This window comes from Pan paniscus, chromosome 1, assembly GCF_029289425.2.
Source record: "Pan paniscus chromosome 1, NHGRI_mPanPan1-v2.0_pri, whole genome shotgun sequence".
In the NCBI taxonomy this organism is placed as follows: domain Eukaryota; kingdom Metazoa; phylum Chordata; class Mammalia; order Primates; family Hominidae; genus Pan; species Pan paniscus.
Genome location: NC_073249.2, coordinates 171,561,770 through 171,571,980, shown reverse-complemented (window position 1 = coordinate 171,571,980; position 10,211 = coordinate 171,561,770).

Below are 10,211 nucleotides of genomic sequence, written 5' to 3'. Positions count from 1 at the left end.
TAATCAGTAATGGATGGTTATTCTAGTTTACTAGGAAGCAGCCTGGTGCAAAGGAGAGAACATGAGCTTTGAAGTCATATAGACCTTGGTTTGAAACTGAATTCAGACTCTTCTTTTTGTTTGTTTGTTTATTTGTTTTTGAGACAGGGTCTCGCTCTGTCGCCCAGGCTGGAGTACAGTGGCGTGATCTCGGCTCACTGCAACCTCCGCCTCCCAGGCTCAAGCGATTCTCCTGCCTCAGCCTCCTGAGTAGCTGGGATTACAGGCGCATGCCACTACCACCTGGCTAATTTTTGTATTTTTAGTAGAGATGGGGTTTCACCATGTTGGCGAGGCTGGTCTTAAACTCCTAACCTCAAATGACCCACCCACCTCGGCCTCCCAAAATGCTGGGGTTATAGGTGTGAGCCACCGGGCCCGGCCTGAACTCAGACTCTTCCATCTGTGCAGCCCAGTACAATTTATGTAATATCACAGTGAGTCAGTTTTCTCATCTTTAAAATGGTACTGCGATTCATAACTCGTAGGGATGCAAAGATTAAGCTGGAAAACACAGCGAAGCTTCCTGCACTATGCCTGGCATGTAGACAGTGACCAATAAATGGTAGGGATGTTCCAATACCATTATTAGCCTCCCTCTAATATGTTATTGTTGGGAGATGATTCTACCATTAATATTTGTGCTAAGGTATGCCATCTCTTGGAAGCCCTACTAAAAGGAAATGCCATAGATGGGAAACACATTAAACTATGATCAGTCTGAATTATTATTATTTTTTTTTTGAGACGGAGTGTGGCTCTGTTGCCCAGGCTGGAGTGCAGTGGCATGATCTTGGTTCACTGCAACCTCCGCTTCCTGGGTTCGAGTGATTCTCCTGCCTTAGCCTCCTGAGTAGCTGGGATTACAGGTGCCTGCCACCATGCCCGGCTAATTTTTGTATTTTTAGTAAAGATGGGGTTTCGCCATGTTGGCCAGGCTGGTCTCGAACTCTCAACCTCAGGTGATCCGCCCGCCTTGGCCTCCCAAAGTGCTGGGGTTACAGGCATGAGCCACAGTGCCTAGGCATTAAGTCTTAATTAATAATTAAGCTACACAGATGGGCCTCAACTTACAATGGTTCAAGTTACGATTTTTTGACTTTATGATGGTGTGAAAGCCACATGCGTCTGGTAGAAACCATACTTCAGATTTTGGATTTTGATCTTTTCCTGGGCCAGTGATATGAGGTAGGGTACTCTCTTGCAATGCCGGGCAGCAGAAGTGAGCCACAGCTCCCAGTCAGCCATGGAATCACAGGGGTAAAACAATACTTTATTGCATATGGTGTTGCCAACGTTTTTTGAATATTGTGTTTTCACATCTTATCATGTCTATAAAATACTCACCTGCAAACGATATTTAACATTTATTATAAAATAGGCTTCGTGTTTGATGAGTTTGCCTAACTGTAGCGTAATGTAAGTGTTCTGAGCATATTTAAGGTAGGCCAGGCTAAGCTATGATGTTTGGTATGTGGGGTGTATTAAATCCATTTCAGTTTAGGATATTTTCAACTTAGGATGGGTTTATCTGGATGTAAATTGAGCAGCATCTTTTTATTGTGCAAGCTTTCTGGAAAGTAAGATGGCAACTTACAGAAAAAAAAAGGCCTTAAATTAGTAATAGTAACAACAGCTGCCTCCATTTAGTGACGGCCTATTATGGTTTCATGTCTTTTATTTTATTGTTAATCCTTGTAACTACCTTGTGGGAATGATACTATTATCATTTGCTTTATGAGGTTTACGAAGAGATTAAGCAAATGTTTAAAGCCACCCGACAGTAAGTGGTGAAGACAGGCCTCACTCCAATGTCTGTGTTTGCCTCATTAAGCCCTTCTGTTGTCAGGCCTGGCAGTCCCACTTTTGGGAAAATATCCTAAGCAAATAATTTGAAAAGAAAAGAAGGTCATTTGTCAAAACAAAACAAAAACCAGAAATATTTATAGCTCTGTAATGTTCATCACCCAGCCCTATGACCTCAAATTGGAAGGTGGAATGGCAAGCTCCCACACATTAACACAAGATGGCAAGCATCAAAAGACAAATGCATGAATTACATCGGTAGAGAACATCTGAAGCTACACTTAATAAAAAGGATGGGATCCAAAATAGCACCAAAAAGAATATGCATACACTTCTCAAAAGTTAGGTGAAATTGATGTCTGTATGCTAGTAAGAATCAGAAGTATTTATAGAGGTATGCAAATGATTAGTATATGAAGCTTCCTTCCTTGCTGTTGTATTTTTGGGCAGAGCAGTTTAAATATTGTAGTCAATAAAAAAAGAAAAAGAAAAGAAGTATACCGAACCAAGTTTAAAAAAAGGAGATTTTTTTTTTAAAACTCTAGAATAAAGCGGTAAAACCAGCATCTTTAAAACACTAAAACAAAAAGTAATTACTATCTTAAAGAGGGATTTATTTATTTACTTATTTATTTGAGATGAAGTGTCGCTCTGTCACCCAGGTTGGAGTGCAGTGGTGTGATCTTGGCTCACTGCAACCTCTGCCTCCCAGGTTCAAGCGATTCTCTTGCCTCAGCCTCCCAGTTAGCTGGGGCTACAGGCATGAGCCACCATGCTGGCCTAATTTTTTGTATTTTTAGTAGAGGCAGGGTTTCACCATGCTGGCCAGGCTGGTCTTGCTCTCTTGAGCTCACTTGGGAGCATTGGCCTCCCAAAGTGCTGGGATTACAAGCATGAGCCACCGCACCTGACCGGCCAGGTTTATTTATTATAGTGTTCCTTTACTTAGAAGATGAGAGCTCTTAGGGGTGTACTAGGATAGCAATAGAGGGGCTCTAAATTTTTAGTGTATTTCATAAAACGTGATGGACATTGTATACTTTAACTGCATATTTAAGCACCTTGGCAATAGTTTGATATAACAAAAGGATAGAAGGTCTTGGGCTCTGTTATCAGGTTACCTGGGGGGTTTTTTTTGAAACAGAGTCTTGCTCTTTTGCCCAGGCTGGAGTGCAATAGCATGATCTCAGCTCAATGCAACCTCTGCCTCCAGGGTTGAAGCGATTCTCCTACCTCAGCCTCCTGAGTAGCTGGGATATGGGCCCCCCACCACCATGCCCGACTAAGTTTTGTATTTTTAGTAGATATGGGGTTTCACCATGTTGGCCAGGCTGGTCTCAAATTTCAGACCTCAAGTTATCTGCACACCTCAGCCTCCCAAAGTACTGAGATTACAGGTGTGAGCCACCATGCCCAGCTACCTGGGTTTTAATTCTAGCTTGTTACCTAGTTGCACAGAAGGGAAGCTAAGCCCTTCTGTGGCCTTGTTTGTAAAATGGGGATAATAATAATGCCTACCTCAATGGATTGCTACCTAGTACATGATAAGATTTCCATAAACATTAGCTACTATTAAGCCACAAAGCTGCATTGTTTTGACCTGGAATTATATCAGTTCAGCATGAATTTTATCTCAAGCAAATCAGAAGTATTGACAATTGTACAAGCTTCTGATTGCTAAAATATGGAGAAATAAATCAACTATGAGCCAATGCACTTTGATCAATAAAATCTTTGAAAATTATAGGAGAGAGGAAGAAGAGAGGGAAGGATAAATGACAGGGATCCTTGGTGATAAAATCTGAGGATGAATACACAAGATAGATATGTTTTGATAAGGACAAGAGGAGCAGGAGGCCTGGGCAGAGAACAGAAGTGAAAGCTGAAGCCATGACACGCTTTTGCCGGAATCAGAGAGAGAGGGTCAATTTGTTGAAGTCTGGCTTCTCCTGAAGACAAATCATTGTCCTCCTGTACTCTTGGTGCTTTGGTTAGATCGCAACACCTGAGCCCACACCAGGACTTGTAGGGGTGAAAATGTGTTTCAGAAAGCATCTATGCAACCTAGATGCCAGCTGGGGCTCCCCCTCCCTGGGAAGTCTGGTTAACCTCGACCTGAACCCAAACACCACAGCCTGTGACATCACAAGTCCTCTTTGCAATTTCTCTCTTGCTCTGATCTCTTCCTCCACCTCACTGCTTTGTGCTCCCTGGCCCAAGTCAATTCTGAGGCAAAGTTCTGCCCTTCCACCAAGTTCTACAACAACCCACATGCACCAATTCTTTTGTGAGCTTAGTTTGCTGCTGAAGATGGCTGGGGCAGATGTTGCAGGTTGGGGGTCCCAGCCACAGAGCTTTCTGCCTTCTCCCAGTTCCATTTCCTACATTTTTCTGGTCTCTTTCTCTTTCCTCCCTCTGGCCCCAACACGAGTGCCTCCCCTGCCTCACATAAGAGAGACATTCCAACCCAACCACTTAATGTATTTTGCCAACTAAGAGAGTTTACTCATCCTAAGGGGAAGTCTGTTTAAAGTGATTTTCCATTCACATAACAGGTGTATTAGGCTAGACCAAAACATGTGACTATGTTTTATGCAAAAGAGTGCTTATAAATAATTTATAATTATTGGCTGGGCGTGGTGGCTCATGCCTGGCCAACACGGTGAAACCCCGTCTCTAATAAAAACACAAAATTAGTCGGGTGTGGTGGCATATGCCTGTAATCCCAGCTACTCAGGAGGCTGAGGCAGGAGAATTGCTTGAACCTGGGAGATTTCAGAGGGCTGAGAATGCATCACTGCACTCCAGCCAGGGCAACAGAGTGAGTGAGACCCTGCCTCAAAAAAACCACACACAAAAAAACAAAAAACAAACAAAAAAAACTATTAAAAAATATAAAAATGGTTATAAATAAACAGTGGCCTATCTGTGGAGTTTTGACAAAAGAGAACGCCGGTAGTGGCAAGGATCTAGGACTAAGAGTGAGACTATGGGGAGCCATTGAAGGATCTTAGTGTGTCTTCTGGGAAGGTCACTGTATGCCGGGCACATGACAGGGAGGCAAAAGTGGATGCAAGGAAACCACAGGCAGGAAACAAGAGGCTCAAGGATAAGGCTTGTTGGTGGCAGTGGAATGGAGGGATGGATTCAGAAGGTTGAGCTTATGGAAGTTAGTGGCCAAAGGATGTGGGAAGCTGGGGAAGGATTAAGAATTAGGGTGGCCCTTATCCTTGTTGGCTTAGAAATTTACCAGTTGTAAAACTGAAAGTCATACATCCTGTGAGACCCCTCTGTCCTGAGCAAACCAGAATGGTTGATCTTTACTTAGGCTTATGACTTGAGAGAGTAGGGGGTTAGCAAAGCCATTCATCAAAAGGAAGAATATAGAAGAAAAAAGTTAGTGGAATGATAGAGTAGGAGGGGAGGTGGTGTTTGGTGATAATCATCTTAAATAAAATGTGTCTGAGATGTCTGTGGGATATCCAAGTCATGACAATAGCATCATGGTCAGATAGAAGGACAAGGCAGGTGATACAGGCTTGATAATAATAAACCGACAAGCACAACCACCATCTAACAAAAATAGCCAAGATTACTGACTGCTTATTATGAGCCTGGTTCTGTTCTAAGTACTCTGCATTTTTTGGTCTCATTTGATACTCAGAGCAACTCTATAAGGTGGGAATTCTTATCTCCATTTTGCAGTTGAGGAAACTGAGACACAGAGATGATAAGAAACTTGTTTAAGGTCAAAAGTCAAAGAGTTAGTCAGTGGAGGTACTGGGGCAAACATCTCTGGCCAAAGATGTTCTTTAAAACATATTTTACGATAGCAAAATGTTAGACACATCTAAGTAGGAGGTAAATAGTTATATAAATTAGGATGCACCCAGAGAGGGATGAGTGAGCTCCATTTGTCCCCTGCTCTCACTCCAAGGGAAAGAAAGCCACTCTCCTCTTTCTATCTCCTGCAGAGGCTCCAGCTGTGCCAGTTTTGTTTTTTTCTGCCTATGCAGTGTCAGAAGGACAAGAAAGTGAGAGCAGAGATGAGGGGGAGCATTGAAGACGTTGGTTCTGATGCAGCTGTGGCATCTTGGGGAAGTGGAAGAGGGAAAAAGGGAAATTTTAAAAGACTTATTCTTATTGTGTGAATCCCCTTCACAGCATTAGAAGATACAAACAAACGGTTTAAGTTCTTTAGCTTTCTTTTTGCTGAGCCCAGTTTCTGTGATGGTGGCAGCACTCAGAGACAGGGCTGGGGGAACGGTTTTACCTGTACTGGCACAGCATTGTCGCAGGTTTCCAGGGCAGTGGAGGCCCTAGAAACCATCTGAACAGGAAGGGCAAGGGGAGTCACCAGGAACTGAGAACTTACCATGTGCCAGGTGCTGGAATCCCACTCAAGCAGAGAGAAACCACAGCCTTGGCCTGCTGGGAGCTTCTGGCTTAGTTGGGGAAACAGATAGACATAAACAGTTGTACTATAATGCAGTAAATGAATAGGTACTGGTCTACATAGCAGGATGCACAGGCAAGGAGGAGCTTCACTTAGGTGGCGGTGGAGGGGCATAGGTGGTCAAACAAGGCTTCCTGGAGGAAACAGCAACTGACCTAAGTCTTGAGAGAAGAGAGAAGACAGGAAAGGAAAGATATTCCAGAAAGAAGGACCTGTATGGGCAAAGGCAGTAAAGCAAGAAATAGCCTAGTGTGCCCTACCAGCAAGTTAATGTGCTCAGAAGAGCGAGCCTGAGCTGTGGAGTGGGCGCTCCTGGGTCTGGGCAGGAAGCAGGGATTGGATAAAGAAGGGCCATGCCAGCCTGGTGCGGTGGCTCACGCCTGTAATACCAGCACCTTTAGGGGGCCAAGGCAGGTGGATCACCTGAGGTTAGGAGTTCAAGACCAGCCTGGCCAACACAGAGAAACCCCGTCTCTAATAAAAATACAAAAATTAGCTGGGCATGGTGGCACGCATCTATAATCCCAGCTACTTGGGAGGCTGAGGCATGAGAATGGCTTGAACCTGGGAGGTGGAGGTTGCAGTGAGCCGAGACTGTGCCACTACACTCCAGCCTAGGTGACAGAGGGAGACTCTGTCTAAAAAAAAAAAAAAAGAAGGGCTACACCTAGGACCTTGGCTGGCATACTCTGAGCCAGCAGAGCCCGAGAGATTCTTTTAAGCAAGGGTGTAACTAGCCAGATTTGTATCTTAAATAAACCACCTCTGGAAGCCAGTGTGAGGAGAAAGGCTCAACATGGGAAACCAGTTGGGGAGGCTGTGTGAAGTGGTGGAGAGAGAGTGGGGTCAAATTCTGGCTGGTCTGTTTCCTTGGAGAGGTAACTCACCACCTCTGAGCTTCCATTTCCTTGCATCTAAAAAGGAGATAACCAAACCTACTCTGAAGGGTTTTGAAAGAACAATTATTGAGTGCTTGGCACAAAGTAGACACTTGAAAATGGGAGTTACTGCTATAGTTCAGGCAAGAGATGATGATACCAGAAATAAGTCATATAATGGAGTTGCAGAAGAGGGATTAGATTTGAGAGAAATTATGAAAGAAATTCTGCAGACTTTTCAATAGGGAGGCAGTGACACATGGGGTGGGTAGGGGAGAGGGAGACATCTCATTAGAATCTATTATTGTTCTTTGGTTATTAGCAACAGAAAAACAGTTGTGGCTAAGTTCAGCAAAAATAAAGTTAGTGGACGCAAACAGCCTAGCTCTCAGAATCAAAGGATGGAAATGGGGAGGCCCTGGGATCCAGGTTGTAGGAAGTAATGGGCAGTGTTAGGATGAACGTGCATCATTTGTGTTGTGTCCTCAGATCCCTTCACCCAACAGGCTAGCTGATCTTGAATGGATTTGCCCACACAAACCACAATAAAGTGAATATTGGAGAGAGATGGGTCCCCAGAAGAAAACCAGGTGCTATTGTTAGGAGAAAAGGGTAATAGGTATTGGGTAAAAGCAATCAGTATCTTGGATGTCATGTTCATCCTCACTGTCACAGCTATTGGCACAGCCCTACACACCGTTCTAGCACTGGCACCATTAGCCAAGAAAGGGAGATGTATGATGGATTCTGCAGTGAACTTGTTGAGTTTGATTTTCCATACGGACTTGTGATAAGTTGTAGAGTTTATAAGAACTCTAGGAGGGAGGTATAGAAGTGGAAGATTATCAGTTTACAAGGGTTGAGAATAGATGATATTGGCCAGGGATAACACCTAAGGAAAGAATATTGGATTGAGAATCAACCCTTGAAGAAATACCTACTAGGAAAAACATAAAAAATAAAAGAGAGAAAGAGAGAGAGAGAGTGGGAGAAAGAGAGAGAATATATTTTAGAAACTGAGAAGAAATAGTTTGGTTTGTGAGCCAGGAGAAGACCCAGGAGAGAGTGGAGGTAGAATTCCAAGAGGCAGGAATACCGTTAAGTGACGAATCATGCTGGTTTGCCTGGAACTGTCCCAGTTTTAGCACTGGAAGTCCCATGTCCCATGAACTCTGCCAGTCCTGGGTAAACTGGGGTGGTTGGTTACCCTAGAGTCAGTAGTGTTGGGAGAGCCAGGAGCAATAGGGAGTGTAGTATGAGAGACAACCATTGGAACCAGAAACTGGGAACACTAGCAGCTGAACTAGTGTTGCTATATTGGAGATAATGGGGGAGTCAAAGGCAAAGAAAATTATGGGTAGACCCATGTTTTTCCCCTAGACCAGAATGGCCTGTAGTGGTAGTACTACTCTGCTTGGTTGGCCCTGAATAATTAAGTTTATCTTTCTAGGCCTCAGTTTCCCCATCTGTGAGATTATGTAATCACTATGGTATTCTCCAGCTCTAACCATGTATGATTGTGCAAACCCGTATTTCCCAGCCTCTTGGGCCTCTGGGTGAGGCACTTTCTGAATCTTCTATACTGGAGCTGCAGAGCCAGCATGAATCATTTTCTGCTCAGAAGGAGCCAGCCCTGGGGGAACAAGATGTGAGATTTCAGTTCATCAGGGCTAGGTGCCAAGTAATAGTTCCAGCTGCCATTGGCCAAAAGTTCACATGCAGGTTGCTTTGCCTCAGGGGTCTCAGTAAATATTAAATAACGCACTGGATGACCCTGGACAAGCTACTGAAACAATTCACCAATAGGTTAACTCATCCGTCAAGAAAGTAAGTGGTTTCTGGCTGGGCGCGGTGGCTCACACCTGTAATCGCAGCACTTTGGGAGGCAGAGACAGGTGGATCACTTGAGGTCAGGAGTTCAAGACCAGCCTGGCCAACATGGTGAAACCTCATCTCTACTAAAAACACAAAATTAACCGGGCGTGGTGGCGTGCGCCTGTAGTCCCAGCTACTCAGAAGGCTGAGGCAGGAGAATTGCTTAAACCCGGGAGGCGGAGGTTGCAGTGAGCCGAGATCATGCCATTGCACTCCAGCCTGGGTGACAAGAGTGAAACTCTGTCTAAAAACGAAACAAAACAAAACAAAAAAACAAACAAAAAAAGAAAAGTAAGTGGTTTCATGCTCAGTGTGGCCAGGTGTGTGACACAGAATGATTGTGGGAACAAAGGTACAAACAGAAATATTTATTCCTAGAAAGGCCACTGCCTTAGGTTGCGTTCCCTAGAAGTAGAGCCAGAGACAGAGATTCCTCTTCAAGGGATTTATTGGGAGAATGCTCTCCGGAGAAAAGGAGAGAGGCAGGCAGCATGAGGCAGGGGAGGAAAGTAAGCCAGAGTGTGGTCCAGCTTCGGTCTGCTCCCATGGGTGCTCTGGAGCACACATTGTGCACATTCATTAGTCTCACCTAGGGTAAGGGAGTGGGAGTAGGCCTTTTATACCCCGATGTCAATCAGTCATTGGCTGAGGTCCGTGGGCAGGTGAAGTGGGGGAGAAAGTGGGGTAGCCTCTCTCATGAGGGTGGTTTTGTTTTTGTTTTTGAGATGGAGTCTCACTTGTTGCCCAAGCTGGAGTGCAGTGGTGCAATCTTGGCTCACTGCAACCTCTGCCTCCCAGGTTCAAGCCATGCTCGTGCCTCAGCCTCCCGAGTAACTAGGACTACAGGCATGTGCCACCACACCCAGCTAATTTTTGTATTTTTAGTAGAGACGGGGTTTTGCCATGTTGGTCAGGCTGGTCTCGAACTCCTGACCTCAGGTGATCTGCCTGTCTTGTCCTCCTAAAGTGCTGGTGAGGGTGGCCTTGTTTGGCCCAGGGCAATTCTATACAGAAGAGGGCAGCAGAATTTTATCAGCAATACTCATATCTGTTGGCTGGAAAAAGAAGCACGAGCAGGATCCACTAGAGCTATCTTATGAATAACAAATAGAGGTATCTTCAGGTTTGTAGTGGATGGGAAATCACATATAAGTAGA